Consider the following 18,606-nt stretch of genomic DNA (forward strand, 5'->3'; position numbering starts at 1 on the left):
GGCTGATGGGGAATAAAGGAAAAAAAAAAAAAAAAAAAAACAAACCAAAAAAACCCAAACCAACAAAACCCAAACACCTTAAAATTCAAGTGTTTTGAATTGTCTGTTTCAGGAGCAGAGATGACTCATCAGTTAGTTTTTAGTTGCAGGGCGGCCACACTTTTATTTTGCAAAACCTTTTATTGTTTTTAGTTTCACAAGAATAACCATAATTTTTTTATTTAGTTTTATCCAAATCATCAAAAAAATCTTGTTTCCTTTCTGGTTTTCATGTTTGAATTTTTCAAACACAACTCTGAAGCATCTGATGTCCTGTTGCCACTTGAGCAGACAGGATATTTAGGGGAACTATTTCATAGTATAAGAGCTGCATTTATAACAGCTGAAGAACTACTGCCCTACTCATAGCTATTTTTATCTATGAAGTAAATTACTATTGTGGGAGGACCACAATTAAATCTGAGGACTAGGAAGCTGAATACAGAAATATCTGAGCTGATAAGATTAATAACTTGTAATATAAAGTGTAATTTCTCTCTACTGTTCCAAAATTGTTGCTTATCTTTTCTCCTGTTCTCTATATTTGCACTGTTGCAAAGGGCTGCTTTGCAACAGTGCAATGAGAAGGAAGGGAAAAGAGAAGAGGAAGTTTTTCTGGGCCTTTGGGGTGCTACTGGATAACCTGCATGTTGTGGGCGACAACTGTTTAATTATTTAATCAGAGCACATCGTGCAGTTATATATAACACAGTCAGTAAGAATGTCTTCTGAGTAGAGCCTAGCTCACAGTACAGATCTAAAACGTCATTTGCAAATTGTCCCTCAAACAAAACAAATTTACTGAATTTCAGCCTAAAATTAACATTTGTCAATGATATAAACAAATGAAAATGACCTTATAGAAATATTCTTAATTGTGTTTTACTACATTTATTATAGCTGAGTCTTAGTACGCATTTTTTATTAAAAACCTCACCAAGACATAAAACAAGTCTCAGATGAGAAAAACTATTTATAAAATTTAATTGCAGTCTACAGCTTTATGAAATATTTTTGCACTGGTATACTGGTCTAGTATTTTGCACTTGCAAAAAATTTTTAGGTTGATTTTGCACCTGACTTTTGCTCTGTGTTGGTAATCCTGAATTTTTTTGCCTGGTTGTCATAATAACGTCCTCAAAGTTTCTTATCAAAGTTATCCTTGGGGCAAGAGACCTGACAGTAGGCATTGAGCTTTGGTTGCTCACAGTTTTCTGCTCAACAGCTTCTTTTCAGTGCTGAAGTTGTTGGAGTTGCAATGCTGCATAAAGGCAAAAGGCGTCCTCTACAGCAGCAAAATCTAAACTTGTGTGTGTTAGTATAAACTTCCTTGTCCACAGGGCTTAAATTTAAACCTTTCTTTCAGTTGTTTCCTAGGCCATAGCTTTTGCACGTGCTATTCTCTCTTTATTTGAAGCCCTTCTTACAGGCTGCCAACTGTAAGGTATTAACACAGCCTAGAAGAAACAGTCCAACCTCCATCTGAAGATTATTCTAACTCTTGATGTTTCTGGATTTGTGGGTGGGAATTTACAGAAATGTTTATTTAATATGTTTTCGGGGTGGGATGGGGGGGTGCATAATTTTATTCTATTAGTCATGGCAGATTATCATGCTGGGGAAGGTTCTCCAAGACAATGCTGAAATCTGAAAGGCCTTTATGGCTTCTTGGGCATGTGAGAGGGGAAGATCAGTATACCTGCAGCATGTTGATTCCTTTCTCAGTTTTGAGAAGTGTTTCAAACTGACAAATACTTATACTGACCCATCAGTCACCAGGTTTGCTCTCTACACTAGCTTTTAAAGCTCCTGAAACAAGAGGCAGGTCTTCCAGTACACCTTTAGAGGTTTATCTTTTTGCAAATCACTTTAACTGTGAGAGAATGTGTATACATTGATTTCTTCCTTTTGAGTGCTGTTAGGACTGTACTCATGTATTATGCTCTGTTTTAATAGTAAGGCTCCCTATCAACGTTTTTCTCATTAAATTGTTGTGTGGGTTACTGGTTTTCTGCACCAGTGCTTCCATTTCCTCACTGCAAAAATTGATCCTCATGTCTGTTGGCTGAGGAGACCTTGCAAGCTACATGTGGCCCATAGCAAACAAAAAAACCTATGTGTGTCTGTGCATGTGCGCACACGTGTCTATTTGTACTCAGGAAGGAAGACAGTGGAAAGGGAAGAAGTTTCATTTATCTTTCCCATCTTGGCAGGGGTTTGGACTTGGCAATGAAGCTGATGTATGCATCTTACTGCTTTTGTATACTATTTTTAAAGACATTTGTCTGATCCTGTAAATTACAGTGACACAGTTTCCCAAAGCAGACAGCCCAGTTTGTGTCAACTAGCTCTCAAAGAGAGGAAGAGGCTATGAGGTCTATAATGGCAATGAGAATTTTGGCCTGAATTCTCAAAGGAGCTGGATTACCTTAGTCCTACGCTGGCTTGTTTTTTCCTTGCCCTAACTCAAGTTGGGTTTGGGCCTTATTTATTAATATATTTCTCCCTGTTCCTTTAAAAAACAGAGTAGAAATTAGGAGCCTGAAATTAGGACACTTGGAAACATGGGACCCAAGAGCTAAAATGAGCAGTTGTAGTGATACATGTGGAGAACAAGAGAAGGCTGAGAAAAGCAGTGGTTCTGTTTCCTCCTTTCCAATTTTTTTCCAATTTTGTTTTTATTTTCTGTACACAATTATTGTAGTGCACCATCTTAATGAAAGTGCAGCAAGATTGCCAGAGTAAAAGAGGCCATCTCTTTCCTTCTTGTACCTCAACTAGAAGACAAGTCAGTATGACATGCTGGGGCAGAGGGCAACTCCAGCGCAGCCCAGCCAGCGAGAAGTGACAGCAACAAGCCAGGCTCCCACCGCTGCCCTTTCCACCCAGCAGCCGTGGGGCTCAGCTCCCCTGCCGGCAGATCCAGCTGGAATGAGACTTCCAGCACTTTTCCTGCGCAAAAAGAAGAATCGGTCTGAGAAGAAGGGCTAATGTGCCCTTGCTAGCCCTCTCTATCTATATAACAGGGGAGATTGGAATGGTGGTGAGGTTTAGGGGGGATGGCTGTTGCATTTTAATTTTAAATGCATGAGCGAATGCTTTGAATCCCATGATACATCTGTAGCAGAAACTTAATTTTGGCATTTTCTTGAGAATCGTTTGTCTTTGATTTTGAATATTTCCACCAGTTTTTCTTGTGGGTATATAGTAAATGAAGGACAGTGTGAAGGACCCTTGTTTTGTGAATGAAATTCTTCTGTGAATCTCATTAAAGGAGTTCATCTTCCATTTAAATGGATGATCAATACGTTAAAGAAGTGCTGTTTGGCCATCTGGTTGCCTAGTAAATGGGGAGATCTATCCCTGATAATCTCATCAGTGAGCTGGAATAGGACCTTCCATCAATTTTCAACACAATTTCTTTCTTCTATATACCTTATGTCAATTTTATTGCTACAAAGGACTATGGGGAAAAACAGGTTTGGAAGTGTGTTTTAAATTGCAAAAACCCCATGAAATTAGGATTAGGACTGAAAACCCATCTTTAATTTATTTCATCGTGCCTGTATGTTGCAGGTGTATGTCTGCACTTAAACGTGCCATCATGCTTAGACACAGACATGAGGAGGAAGTTTAGGCCTGCTATTTCAGCCTTCACTCTCAGTCTTCTGGCTTTTGTGTGTTTTGGAAAAAGACCTGTGACATTATTTTAAAAATCTGTAAGCAGCTTATGAACCACTTTTGAATAATATTGTGTCTGGAATGCCCCTGACAGTGAAGTTTGAAGAGCTATCCTACAAGGGACTTTAAATATAAGGAGGCCACATAGTGATATTGCAAGAATTTGTGCACAGGAGGGCTTATGTCCAACATCCCATCTTGGGGTTTTTGTATTCTGTAGACATGAGACTGACCCACAGAATTCAGGAATGTGCTTCACTAGGCCATATTCAAGCAAAAAAAGATATTGATAATGAAAATTAGAATAAACAAAATATTAACAAATTCATTTTGCATTTGGAGACATTTTCCCAAGAGGAGCAGGCTAAAATTTCAAATTTTAGTTGTCAGTACCCACAACTATCCCATTTTGTAACTGGTCCCCCAAATTTTTGGGAACGTGGGTAAGCAGAGCTAAGTCAGTGAGGTGGCACTGGGAGAAAGAAGCCTCAGCTGGACAGCTATTTTGTGAGACATCTGGGATGTGGTACTGTACTGGGAATGAAATGAGACTTTCTCCCCATGCAGCCAGTGCTGTTTATCTCTGCCATTTTCAGAGAGGATGGGAACAGGTCTGCCCTGCTGTCTCTGCCCTATTTGAATGTGTACATTAATTATCTTTCTCTATCCTTCTACCTGGCTAATAGACTGGATGCAGGAGAAGTGTGTGTGAGGTATTCTGCTAAGTTCCAGAGTTTTACTGTATTGGTTTGGCTTTGCTGTGCTTATCTGTTTCACTAGCTTTGAAGACAGGTTTTCAAGGCAACCAAATGCCATTACGCTTCATATCGAAGTGTGATTTAAGTATGAAAGAACTTGGTGTTTGTTCCCTTGTTGTAATTGATCACTCTGGGTTTTTTTGCCGAGTACCGTAACCATGGATTACAGTATTGTTTTAAAGCCGGAAGACAGATGTATGGTAGGACTTCAAATAGGAGCAAAGGAGTTTGGAGTTTTACCTCTTTTGCAGAAATTTTCAAGTTACATGATTGGACCTACTGGCTGTCTGAGAAGAGGTTAGACACAAGTAGGATTTGTTAAACCATAGGTTAAAGGTACAAGAAAGTCAGTCAATTGTGAGGGTGAAGTAGTCAGATATCCAGGAAGTCTCTGAAAACAGGAGGTTATGTATTGCTCCCATAAAGAGAGCATGTCAAGGAGAACAAGGTTAATAAAATGCTTTTAGGTGTCAATGCCAACAGAGTGTTATTGTTAACTAAGTAATGTTACTTGAATCTCTGTCTACTGATTCTCCTTACCTGTGTAAATCACTATGATCCTTCTAAATGAGGCTGATTTAAAGCAAAGCATTGTTATTGCCCACATGTAAGAGATTACAGAGCAGACAGCAGGATCAGTTACATGGCTCAGTATTTTCAGTGTTTTCTATGAGAAAAAGGAATAGGAGGAAAGTGGCTTCTGTTTTTTTGGGGGGTGAAAAAGGGAGAGTGTATTCGCTTATGCAAACAGGCACTCACTGTACATAGTTCCCTACAAATGTTTCCTCTTTTGTTTTGGAAGTATGGCGTTAACTAACAACATTTGTGAATACTAAAAATTGATGAAAAAATTAGTTCACTTAAATTCAAATACAACGAGCAGCCATTCTCTCAGGATGAGAAAAGAAAGGTTACATTGTAGGTTACGTTGATCACATCTATCTAATCTGTAAGTCAAACTCTAGTACCTTCTTTTTTGGCTTGCCTGTTCATTTTTCCTGTTCATAGGTAGTTTTAGGTTGTAGAGGAACACTATTGCATTGTATTGTTGTTATGTGTTGATATCAATTTCCATTCAAAGGCCAACTATATTATATTCTCAAACGATGTATAGTATACTGGAGCTGGATCTTAACTTCAACACACTTCTCTCTTACATAAAGACAATTAAAACCCCTAAGACATCTTCAGAAAAATATGATTAGTAAGCAATTATTGATAAATTTTTTTCTGGGTAATTTTGGTGGCCTTTCTTGCCTTGGATCTAATGACAAGATTCATGGGAGCTTGAGTCTCTGTTTTCTGGACTGTTGGTAGCATCACAGGGTGGATTGGCCCTGGGAGGACACTGGAGCTGAGTTGCACCTGCGTCTGCTCTGGTTCACCTTCCCCTGTCGAAGATTTGAGTAATATTAGCAGCTTCAAGTGGGTGACCGAAGGTCAGCTGGCCAGCTGTGAGGAAATTTGGGGGAGCAAAGTTGCAAGAATTTGTGTTACTGGGGAGAAAAAGCCAAACTATTTAGACCCCCCTAAGCCCTATAGCTCGTCCTCCATAAATGTGGATTATGAGGGGCTTAGAGGAGGTTTGCAGTGACCTGTGTACCTCTGGGGTATGTGACAGGAACAACTTGAGAGGACTTTGAGAGCAGATCCAGGGAAAGTGATAGCAGAACTTGGGGGTGAGTGGGATCATTAGGGGAACTGTGACTGGGCTGAGACTCGGTGCAGAATTTGTCTTGATGCCCTCAAAGGTGTAGCCAAGTGAGATTGTCCTGTAAGGATCAGGTCGCCTCCATGGTAGAGCTGTATTCAGGGGAGGCAATAGGAGACCAGGGTAGCTGAGATGAGGGCAAGGTCTGGAGTTCATGCCAATCTAGCACATGCATGCAACCATTACAGATTGGCAAACTGTGTAAAATACCTTGTTCAATCATGTTGTAACTAAACTAAACCTTTCTTCCTGAATGAGGTTTATGGCTCTGACCTGAATTCCTTTTCTTACGTGCCATAGCTACTTTATAGGCACAGCCAGACGGAGCCCTGTACCACTTTCATAAATTCGGTTGTTTAACCGCCAAAGTTGTGTGGGCAAAAATTTACGCAGAAATGATGGGATGTGCACACCTGTGCTAGTATAGTTGGAATCTCTTTCTATACATCAGGGAAGAATTAAACAGGAATGGTAGGAGAAGTGCTATTGATTTCAATGTAAATGCCTGCCTCTTTTCCCTTCATCTGTTTTCCACCAATAGAAATGAATGAATGGAAATAAATTAAACAAATGACTGCCATCCCAACTCTTGTTCCCTTAAAAGGTGAAAAAGTGTTTCATACTGTGGTTACTTACTTTTAGGATTTTTATGTCATTAAAAATTAAACCTTATTTGTAGACAAGTATGCTAGGGAATGGGAACTTGCCCAAAAGAAGGTCCTGTGCTCACCTTGCAACACATAATGGTCCCAACATAGCAAAATACCTTTTTGTGAAGCTTTGCAGTGTTCTCCATTTCTCAGGACCTGCTACTCCAGAAGTATTTGCTGTCTGGCCTAAACATACCTGTTTGATAAACATGCAGATATCTGAAACCTGCAAAGATATTTTTCTGTACTTTAGGCAGAATAGGTGTTCAAAGAAATTGATGAAATACAAAAGTCTGATACTAATGAACCACGTTCTTGTGGAACTTGGCTGCAAAGCTCCTGTTGACTTCAGAGAGACCAGTGTTTCACTAGTGTTAACAGGTTTGTGTGTCCAGGACCTTGGGACTCTGTTGTTAGCGTGTGCTTAGAGATTATACAATGTTTTTGTTTGACAAACCCTAAGTTTAGCATGCAGAACAAATATGTCTCAAGATACCTTTTTAAAGCCAGATAACGAGAACTTGTATGTCTGGTGGCAGAAACCTCCTCTTCATTGCTATACAAAGATGAGCAGGCAACTTATCAGAAACATAGGCAGGATGGAAATAGCTGTATTTTTTAAATCTTAAGGTTTTAGAGTCTCACACACAGCTATCATGCATCCTTTAGATTCTAAAAGTTCTTGAAGAAATGGTAGGTATAGTGCTACAGGGACAAAAGAGTTCTTTTATGGGTAGTAAATGAGTTTTTCCACTAATTAGATGAAATTTATTATATTGAGAAATATTTGCTGAACATGATGCTAAGGCAATACAAAACACCCACATTTTTAAAAATATAAGTAATATTTAGAAACTTTCTGTATTATATTTGTTGATCAAAACCATTGTTAATTATAAAATACCTTAACAAGAGATATTTTTCTTTAAAATCTTTCAAAGCAAAAAAGCACAGCATGCAGGGTATTTCCTAACTGTTAATAAGCACCTAAGGTTAATCCCAAGCGTATGGGCTTCTCTCGGTCACTTACTAATGTCCAGAAAATACCCTCTGCCTGCTTATTACTGCATCAATTAATGTTTGGTGCCCTCAGTTTGAAGTATTGTATTATTCCATAGCAGACACAGCAAAAACTGACAAAGAAATGCCAATAGCCAGCTGTAAGCTTTCTACTGTTATCAAAAGGTCATAAATCTCAGTTCAGGGTAGATAGTTCAATTAAAACCTAGTTGAAAAAAGAAAATTAATGTTTTTTGAGACCTAGAAATGCTTTATGTTTGTTTAGAGGGTTTTGCTTATTTGGAGTTTTTGCCCTGAACATCATGGTGGACTTGGTTTGCTAAAATAGTTTAGGAAGAATTCCAGGCTCTTTTGATGCCCTTGCTATTTTGTATATCAATTAAGAAAATGTGTTAAAGTGCGTGCTTTTAGGTAAGCAATACTAATTGCAGACCTTTTTCATGCCTTTTCAGAAAAAATTGGTCTATAAGAGTTTAGAAATCCTACCTAGCAAACTATTGAGGCACAAATTACACAAGACGTGCAAAAAATTACATATAACCCTTTGCTACTTAAAGAATAATTTTTTCACTTAAGAAAAGCTTGTAGAAAACCGTAATATCAATCTAAGGGCGTGTACTATACGGGTGTGTAAAGATGTGTGGATTCAGTCTGAGGCATATGAGTGCTACAATTTCTAGTATTATAAGGGTAAAAAGACCATGAAAACATGCATTTAAGATGACCGAATTCAGGCCCGTATCCCGGAAGGCAGGCAGACCCAGAGCATAACTCAGTGTGAGTTTTCAAGTGTGATTAAGAAGGTTAATGCAAATGTTGTATGTATAACCAAGACAGTAACTAACAGAAGCAGGAAGATGATCCTACCTTTTTGTAGCTTTGGTAATGGCAAGCACAGGTACTGGCTGTGCAGATTTCTAATATTTATGGTAATAAGAAAGGTGTTACCTTTAGGGAGAGTTTAGGAAACAGGAAATGTAAAGGCTTTGAGAAAATATCATGCTGTGGTGTACTTTTGTTTATAATAAACTTTATCATGCTCTTAAGGTTAACTAAGTAGTTAGAAATGTGCAAGTACATCTATAGTACAGTAGTGGTATTCTTCAGATGAGAACTTTCAGCCACGTAACCTCTGAGGGGTTGTTCAAATCAAAGATTTAAATAATTGCCAGAGGAACTAAGTCAAAATAGCTTGCATCTTGGCTTATCAAAGCACATAACTTCATAAACCTGTTGTGACACTCAATGCTGTAAATAGAGAATAATCAATACCTTGCAAATACAAGCTATGATGAGGACTTGTACGCACACTGCAGCCTGAAATGAATTGCTCTCCTTGTTCAGTGTTTCCAAATATGTGATTAGGATGGGGAAAGAAGAAGGTGTGATGAGGGAGTAACTTCAGAGTGTTGGGGGGGGATTTTTTTTTAAATAAATAAAGGACTTCAATGTCTGTAATGGGAGACTTACAATAATCTCTTTGTGATAATGTGATTGTTCTGTGATCTGAAACCTCCCTTTCTACCTTCAAAGCAGCTACAAATTACAGAAGGTTTTGCTGTAAAGACTTTTCCTCCCAAAATCTATAAGCTTTTAAAAAACAACAACAACAAAAAAAACCCCAAAGAATTTGGTAGTTCAGATCCAAAGCTTGTTTCTTTTCTTATTTAGCCTCTGGTCTGGCAAACTCAGAGCAACAAGGCAGTTTCATGCATGCGATGACTCCATTGATTGCAGCTGCTGGGGTGGGGGTGTGCTGCCCCTTCCCTTCCCCAGGTGTAAATGAAGGCTGGTGCCAATCAGGTCAGCTCAGCAACACCAGCTCCTAACACCTGACAGGAGAATCAGACCTTAAAGCAGTGGTTTGCAGAGGTCACCAGTTCAGTAGACAAAACTAACATTAGAGCGTGGAAGTTTTAAAAGAGCACTGACAAGTCTGTGAAGATGAGCATTTGCCATCAGCTGTAGAGGTAGGCAGCTCTTCTTTCTATTGATTTGAATTATTTTAGTAAGTTTTCTCTCAGTTGTTTTGCATTTCTAAACTTAGGAAGGCTTGTTTTACTGATAACACAATTGAATATCTCTCAAATTACTCTTAAAAATTTTGTTCCTTGCTTAGCTTCTGTTTCATATTATGTCATATATATATGTCATTATAATATATCATATTTGTTTATTTTCTGGTTAAGGTGTGTGTGTTTTCTTTTCCTTTTAAACTATGTGACTGGCCAAAATGTTTGTGACTACTGAGAAATACTAGAAGGCCAGATGATGTAATGCTGTTTTATCAAGGGAGAGAACAAGAAAAAGGTCTGTAGCATTCCACTTCTTAGGAGATTGTTTTTCTAATGTAAAAGCCAAGTTTGTTTTAGCCAGAGCTCCTAGCACATCGTGGTTATGCTCCTAGCTAAAACCTGCCACGATAATAGCACAGTGCAGAGCGTTCTTTTGACACATGCTACAAACCAGCAACTGCCTAGGCGTTGAACCCTTAGAGGACACCATGAGAGGTCTGACTTCTGACCTTGGGAAAAGCTCACTGCTTCTCTGGAACAGTTAGAGTTGTGTTGTTTGTGGATGGAGAGTAACAGGCTCCTGTGTTGGTACCACTGAGGTTCCTTGGGTGACCTAGGGCACACAACATGAACAGTTGAATCTAAAACGCTGTGTGATGTTCATACTTGCTTTAAACTAGGACAGACATATTCTGACTTTATATCACCGAATAAATCAGTATAGCTGTTTTCTCTTACTGATTAAGCTATTATCAGGGTTAAGACGGTATTTATACTTTGTAGTCACAGTGAGTAAATTTGTATGTTACTTTTTAAATGAAAACTATAATTGTATGTGACTAATGAAAAAGCTTTAAAGCATCAGCTTCCACAGACTCAAGCTGTAACTGTATTTGGTTTTGTATTTGTCCTTGTATTTGTTTAATCTTACTGTGAATAGTCTTCCTTTTCACAAAGTTGCCTAGCCTTTACTTGCATTGTGCCAGTTCTTGTTGATAGAAGAATAATTGCACAAAATAAGTGTGTGTGGGAAGTCAGATGTACTCATTAAAAGGCAAAGGTGACTCTTCTTGGGGAAGCAGTGTGGAAAAAAAAAACGAGGAGACATGGCATTAGTTGTTTCTACTGCATATCCTCTCACTGAGCAGCACCTTTCTAGTGATGCTTGCAGCATCTGTACTGTGCCTTGGAATGTGTGACAGCTAATTTAGGTGCGTGTGCAGGGTGCATGAACATCCTACTCTGGACATCCATGTCACCAAATATATATCCTGTATATGGGGGTTTTAGTAGATTTTATGGGTTTGGTGTTTTAGAAGACTTAAGTCAGAAACTATTTTCTCAAAGTTGGGGCATGAAAAAAAGTGAATTTTTCAAGTCTCTTGCTGTTTCTTTATATTAATGTGGTGGCCACAGTAGGCAAGAAACTGCACGCTGAGATGTCAGAAGTGGAAAAGCCTTAATAATATGTGTTATGCTGTGTTAAGGGTAACCCGAAATTCTCCAAGGGAGTGGATTCATCTGATCTAGTCTAGCCTAGATATTAATTTGACCTCTGGGAGACCTGTGTTTCACCATCCCTGGAGGTGTTTAAAAAAAGGGTAGATGGAGCACTTAGGGATATGGTTTAGAAGTGGCTCTTGTCAGGGTAGGCTAAAGGTTGGACTCAATGATCTTAAAGGTCCCTTCCAACCTCAACAATTCTATGATTCTATGATTCTATGAAGTGCCTGCTTTGCCTTTTGGCCCAGGCTGCCTGGGGAATATGTGCCGCAGGTTTTCTTTTGGGCACCATTCTCCCATGTAGCTGTGCTGCCTGGATCCTGGTCTTGAACCTGTCTCCTGAGCCCTGCCTGGAGTCAGCCGGTTCCACTGGCTTAATTAGCACTCTCCATATCATAAGTATCTACTTCATACCACTGAAGTAGATGTCTGTGTTGAAAAGCTGTTTTTTCTGTCAAATCAGTGCTTTCATTTGGAAGAGAACGTTTTTGTCAACAAAAGAAAACAAGCAAAACCTCCAGGTGAACTCTGGTCTACTCTTACTTGACATATAAACCCTGAAAAGTGGTTTTATTGCTTTCATTCTCTTTCCATCTCTGTTGTTTTGAGTAGCTTGGTAATATTACAAGCACCTACATTCAGCCTCTTTTGTCCCATGAATCTGAATAACTTTCTCATTTAGCATAAATAGAAACAATGCAGTAAGAAGGAGAAGGCTAATTCTAGAATCTTTCAGATATTACATATGGGTAGAGGTATTTTGTGGTGGTGAAAAAGGGGGTTGTTTTTCAAATAGTTAGCATCAACAGTAGAATACTCTTATTTTTCTGCTTTATGGGGAAGCTAAACAAGTACGAACTATTTCTCACTTCACAGAATTAGTATTTCAGAAAAGTACTAGCAATCTAGCAATGAGCTCTTTCTCTAATTTTTTTTAAGAAACACAAGGATCTTTGTCCCAAAGAAAGATATAGATCAGTGTGCATACGACTCCCTAGGCATCACTGACTAGGAGCCGACTAAATCCTCTTTATATTTAACATAGAACAGCTAGAATTTGAACTTGGATCCTCTGATATCTATGTCAGAGCAGATGGTGCAGATAAGACCTGTAGCATCTGGTTTCATAGGTCCTAAGCAGACGTATCACTGCATCAATGTAGCACCACATCACACGCCAAAAATCCCCAGTATGTTGTTGAGGATAAGCCTGTGTGGAAAAACTCTGATACAAATACAGGACAACTTGAAGTCCATTCATAGTAGGATATTGAAATGTTGGGTTTGGTTTTAATTTGTGTAAGCTTCCATGTTTCTTCATCAAAATAAGAACAATTTGAATAGTTGCTACAGGGCTTGGGGATCTTCAGGGATGGATTCAGCTCAGATGCCTATGTTTTGGGTTACACTTAAGAAAAGGATAATAGCACTAAAATGTAACAATGCAAAAGTTCACAGAATGAAAATGCTGCCTCTTACAAATAAAACAGGGGGTTAACTTGATTTCAGTTTCCTAAGACTTCTGACCAATCCTACTGCTCTTCCAGTATGTTAACTTCTTTTAATCCATCAGTCATCAAATGTTAAAAAAAAAAAAATCATGCCATTTTCTCCTTTAAAATATGAGAAATGGCCAATTCTTAGAGCCATTCAACTGCTTTTTGTTTGTAAATATAGGGAGCAAGTCTCCAGAGTGGCAGTAGCTTCTAATAATTGTGGGTGCACAAAGTTATCAAATTGTAGGATCTAAAGAAAATTTTGCTGTTTTTGTAGTAAAGTTGCTAGGTAACATCTGATGAAAACAAAACCAATTGATAAAATGGGACAAACTGCTGTAGAAGACCAAATTTATGTAATCCATCCTGATATAGAATGAGTTAGAGCAAAGATACAGATTAAATATTTGGCGTATCAGCCACTTCAATTTCGTGTGAAATAGAATTTACAGTGATGAAATCTGAAAGATGTGTCAATACCTTATAACTTTTTTGTAAGTGATCTAAAGAAAAATCCTTTTATATCCATAAATATTTAATGCTTGTAATTTATTGCTGTATTTTGGTATTGTGGTAAAATGCATGGCATTTGCTTTAGCTTAAGGTTTCTTTAACTTCCATTGACTGACTTTTTCTTGTCTATTTTTTCATACTTACCAACTTTCATAGGTGGCGAGATACATTCTAAAATTGTATAGTTTCTCTTCCGTTAGGGTGACAGCTAGAGGAGCCCACACCTCTCAAATTAACCTCTGCAGTGAACGGTGGATCATGAATGTGCTCCTGTTCTACTCTGCAAACTTTTTGCATCTGCTACACACAGAGATGAACTGGCAGCTTCTCTGTGTGTGTGAAAGAGTTAAAGCTTTCCAGCCATTTCTCCTGTCAGAGGAGTTTTGCCTGGAGTACAGTGGGCTGTTTGCATGAAAGGCTGGCCAGTGTGCCTGAGCAGATCTCTGAGGGCAGCTATTGATTCTGTAATCCTCTCTGATGTTGGTAGTGCTCATGTGAACAACCTTGTTGACCTTCTCCTAGTTATTCTAAAGACTATTAAGAGTTATTAAGAAGAGAAGGACTAGCCTATTCATTTCAAAGAACCCAAATGCATGGTTTGGGATTTATTTATTTAAGACAGAAGGAAGATTATAGGCAGTAGAGTATTAGATAGATAAATTAGCAACCTGACCTACCTGGGCAGAAGTTTGTCTGTATATCTTCTATAAAATCAGGAAATGTCACAGAGGGAACACCTGCAGCGTGAAGGAGGGAAGGAAACCTGTGCCATGCACTCAGTAAACATGCCTGGGTAGCTACTTGGCCACCAGAAATCAAACACAGATGAAGTGTTTGTACAGTTAAATGTTTTTGAAACTTAAGTGAGAAGAATAAAAGGCTAATTTCTGTTCCTATGCTTCTTCAGAGGTGCACATAACCATTGGGGTCTTGCTACATTTGTATATAAGTACGGTTTTAATAGATGGACATCATGAACTTCTTAGAATGTTGCATATATTTATAGAAATATGAATGTATGAAACAGCAGTGTCTAGCCTTTGGTCATGGTCTTGCTTTCTTAATTGAGGTGTAAGTCAATATCTGTTTCTGCTGTGGTCTACCATGTGTGGTTAGAGAATTTATCCCTGATCTTATTTTCATGGATAGTCACTGAAATATGCTCATGGGTTTCTAACTACATTAAATTGATTTGGAAAGTATATTGGTTCAAAATATGCCTCTCGCCTTCCAGGTGTCTAGTTCTACCTTTGTGTTCTGATGCAATTCTTGAGGTCCATAAGGTGTTAACTTTCTTGGAGGGTAGTCGGTTTTGTTGTTATGTGCCTGTACTAATCAGGCAGTCTAGCAATGCATTTAAAGGTAAATGCTGCTCCTACTGCTGTACAGGGTAGAATTGGTATGTATGCAGGAGCACATGATTTTAGGTGACTACCTTATCCCCTTCACTTTGCAGAACCTGTCTCTGGGAGGAGGGGGGGACTAGGCAGAAGTGCCCAAGGGTGTATTTGGAGTCTGTAGCCAGATACCGAAGACTTGTCGTTTGCCCCTCTCGTTGTGGTATAATACTGTTTTGTCTGGGCAGAATGCTTTGGATCTGACACTAACATTTAAGATTACATGAGTAAAAAGTTGGTCTTTTCAAAATCCGTAACTGTTTGAAAGCCTTGTCTCTGCACCCCAGTATGCTACTGCAAATTAGCAAAGGGACAGCAAAGCCATGAGTTTAGGAGCCTTATGCACAGGGGAGCTTCCTTGATGTTTGTATGTGTCACTGCCCAATTGCTCCACCTTGTCAATCAAACTCAATGAAGCCACTGGCTCTATCGTAGGGGAAACTTATGGTATGAAATGCCTATTGGAGCATTCCATGGGGAGCTCCTGGACTTCATTTGTGCTCTGCAGCTGCAAGATGGAGAGGGCCTAAAGAGGTCCTGACGATGGCAGCTGCAGCATCATTTTTGTGCCCCTGTTTAACTGGAATAAACCTTTCTAAAAATTGAATAGTATTCAATTACTTCCAATATAAAATGCCTACTTGTTTTTTAATTGCATCTGACTAAGAACTAACTCATCTGTGAGGAAAAGAATATTATAGATGGACTACTTAGTGTTTATATTTTCAACGTTAATACAGAAGGAAGAACCTGTATGTACCTTTAGTTGGTCATGCACTGTTTGCTTAGGAAACTTCATCACAAAGTTTGTGACTGTTTGTAGTGATTACACAGTTCTTCATTAGTAATTGAATTTTTACAATAATATGCAAAATTGTTATATGAACATCATGAAGCTATCCTGTGCACTTGTACAATGTTGGAACATTCTCAATATTAAGTGAAGGCTGACCATTCATAAATTTATTTAACTAAACTTCAGAGGGAGCTTTCTCACCCTACACATGGATTTAAATACCTTATGTCCTCATAGTAATACTGTGATTTAACCCTAAAATAATTTTACATGAAAAGCTTCTAAATTAGTGCATTTGTTTGCTTTCATTTGTCACATCTGCTCATCCAGAATGCAAGGAGCCCGGTGCTTTAACATGCAGTATGTAAGTTGGCAACTTCAACTGACTAGGGGTGAGGGGTGTTGCATGAATGACCATTTTGGATGCCATGACTTCCTGTCTGTTTGAAATAAACTTGGGGAGGTGGGCCTTGACAAATGTCCCTGCATCTTGCAAGACTGGCAGTATCAGGTTAAATAGGAAAGAGTACATCTCGTGGATCTGTGCTCTTCAGTGCGAATGGTCTCCTTTGAAGATAAACATACCTAAGGACTGTTATCTCAAGCATTATAGTAAATCCTCGTTGATTGGGGGAAGGAGCAAGAATGGATAAGTGTGCAAGGTCACAGTTATCCCTCAATAGAAGGCCAATTTCGAGTCAAAGATGTTAGTCTTAAGGTTATTCCTCTCACTATTTAAATAGCCTCTGGGATACTTTTGTTTTCCTCTAATTATTTAAAAAGCAAGGAGTCATTATACCAATACAACAAAACACTTAAGCATCTGCTGAATCTCCAGTTCACTTACTTGAAGTGAAACATAAAACTATGCAAATTAAACACTGTACAAATTAACTTGATCTTAGGTTTTTTGCAGTCTTTTTCCTTTCCTTACTGAAAGCAGATTTTTACTTACTGAGGATGTTCTTAGCATTCCATTTAGACATGTAATGTTAGTCTACTGACCCTAACAGATCTCCCTCTAAAAGGTGCAAAAGTGGATAGCTCTGGGTTCATGATAAAGTTCCTAAGAATCCCCAGCTATTCTCGTTATGTTGACTTCAGCTAGTGCAGAAATTGGATGGAAATTTATTACTAACTGTGAAAGGGCTTTTAGACACTTATTAAAAAAAAAAACCAAAAAAAAACAACCAACCACACAAAAAAACCCAAACCTTGAAAGTAAATGCTTTATATGGGAAGCTACAGCAGATGTTCTTCTGACAGCATGGGTGTTCACCTATACAGCCAAACCAGCCAGATTCTAGGGGCTGATTTATCTCCAGGCTTTGTTCTCTGCTGGATAGTTACGTACCCTGAATTTAGTGAAGGGTCTTCAGTGATACTTTCTACTCCAAAAGTTACGCCTCTGCTTTTTTAAACTTGTATGAGTATTTCTAAAGGTGTTTAGAATGCAACAGAAGAAAGAATTTCAGTTAGTGCAATGCTAAGGCCTTAGCCTGGAACTGAGGTTTATCACCTGGATCTAGTTCTTGAGGTTTTTAAGGACTACAGCGTTGCCATCCCCAAAGTCCTATGCAGCTGCTGAGTTTTAGAAATCAAGTGTGTGCATATAGACACACACATACGCACCCACATTTATCTATACACACATAGACAGCTGATCAGGACAACTGTTTCCAGTAGAGAGTATTGCAGAAGGTACAGCAGAAGCATTTAATCTTATTTTACCAGAACAGGGACATTTATCTCCTAGTATGAGATCTTGCAGATCCACTCTGTTTTCTTCTTAGGCACTTGGTTCCCTGTGAGCTGTTAAGTGCAGCAAGTCTGCTGCTTGAAAGTGTAGGTGCATGCTTGCTCTCATTCATTCATCCAGTTAAACCTTGTGGCATGACACAGTATAGCTTAATATGTCCTAACATCATGTAATGCCACATGGTAGAGTTCTTCTTATCTCCTGAAGAGAAACATGACAGATAGTGTTGGAGCTACATTAATTTGTGTGTGTGGTGTGTGCAAAGCCCTGTATGAAATTCAGAGGTAGCATGCCGACGAATGCAAGTATGCATGCAGAAACCCCAGCGGTGCAGTGCCAGGGATTGATGCACTACTCACAGCCTCCAAACAGGGGTGTTTGGCACCTGGTGTGTGGGCAGAAGAAAGGTAGATCACACAGAAAAAGCTCTCATAAGATATGGGGCAGGATCCTGATGCTTCCAAACCTGGGCATCTCATCTGCATAAGGTAGAATTTTTTTAAATGGAGCCCTTGCTGACTTTTATTGTTATTAAAAGCATGTTAAGTCAAAGTAGTACTAGTATGCTGAGCTTTACAAAGTGGTGTTTGACTGACAGTACCACTATGGAATTAAGATCTGATTACTTCCAGGGTGAGCAACAGATACCTAATTTGGTTATTCCTGCATCTCATACTGCCATTCACAAATGAAACAAATATATTAAAAGAAAAACAAAGCAGATGGTGTTATGGACTTAGCAAAATAGTTATATTCATTAGGTTAATTCAATAAATTACTTATTTTTATGCTTTGATTATTTTTTCAGATTCATTCATGTTTTCTGATTTGGAATACCTTCAAGAGCCCCTTCCCTCCAACTAGTATCTCCAAGATCAATCCAAGAAAATGCTTCCTCTTACCTCACTTCAAGATGCGATATACAAAAAGATGACCTAATGCTAGAAGCTGAGTATTCTTTTAATACTTTTTAAAAAAAACCAAACTTGAAACTAAGCTAAATGGAAAACACTGTTCCAAACCACTGAAGGGTCAAGTCAGCAAGACTGGAGACTTAAACTGGAGTAGGCTGGAGCCATACAACCAATGGTGAATTTGGAGGCAACGGGGCAACAAATGCCCAAGGTAAGCAAAAATGCCAATCTATTGTTGTACCTCTGTATATTTCCATGCACTTAACTGATGCTTGTTAAGACTTGCTTATAATGCTCACTGTTAAGCATGAGAAATAACCTAACCATCAGAAAAAGGTTTTGGAAGACGTATTG

The sequence above is a fragment of the Larus michahellis genome, chromosome 5 (assembly GCF_964199755.1).
Source record: "Larus michahellis chromosome 5, bLarMic1.1, whole genome shotgun sequence".
NCBI classification, from domain to species: domain Eukaryota; kingdom Metazoa; phylum Chordata; class Aves; order Charadriiformes; family Laridae; genus Larus; species Larus michahellis.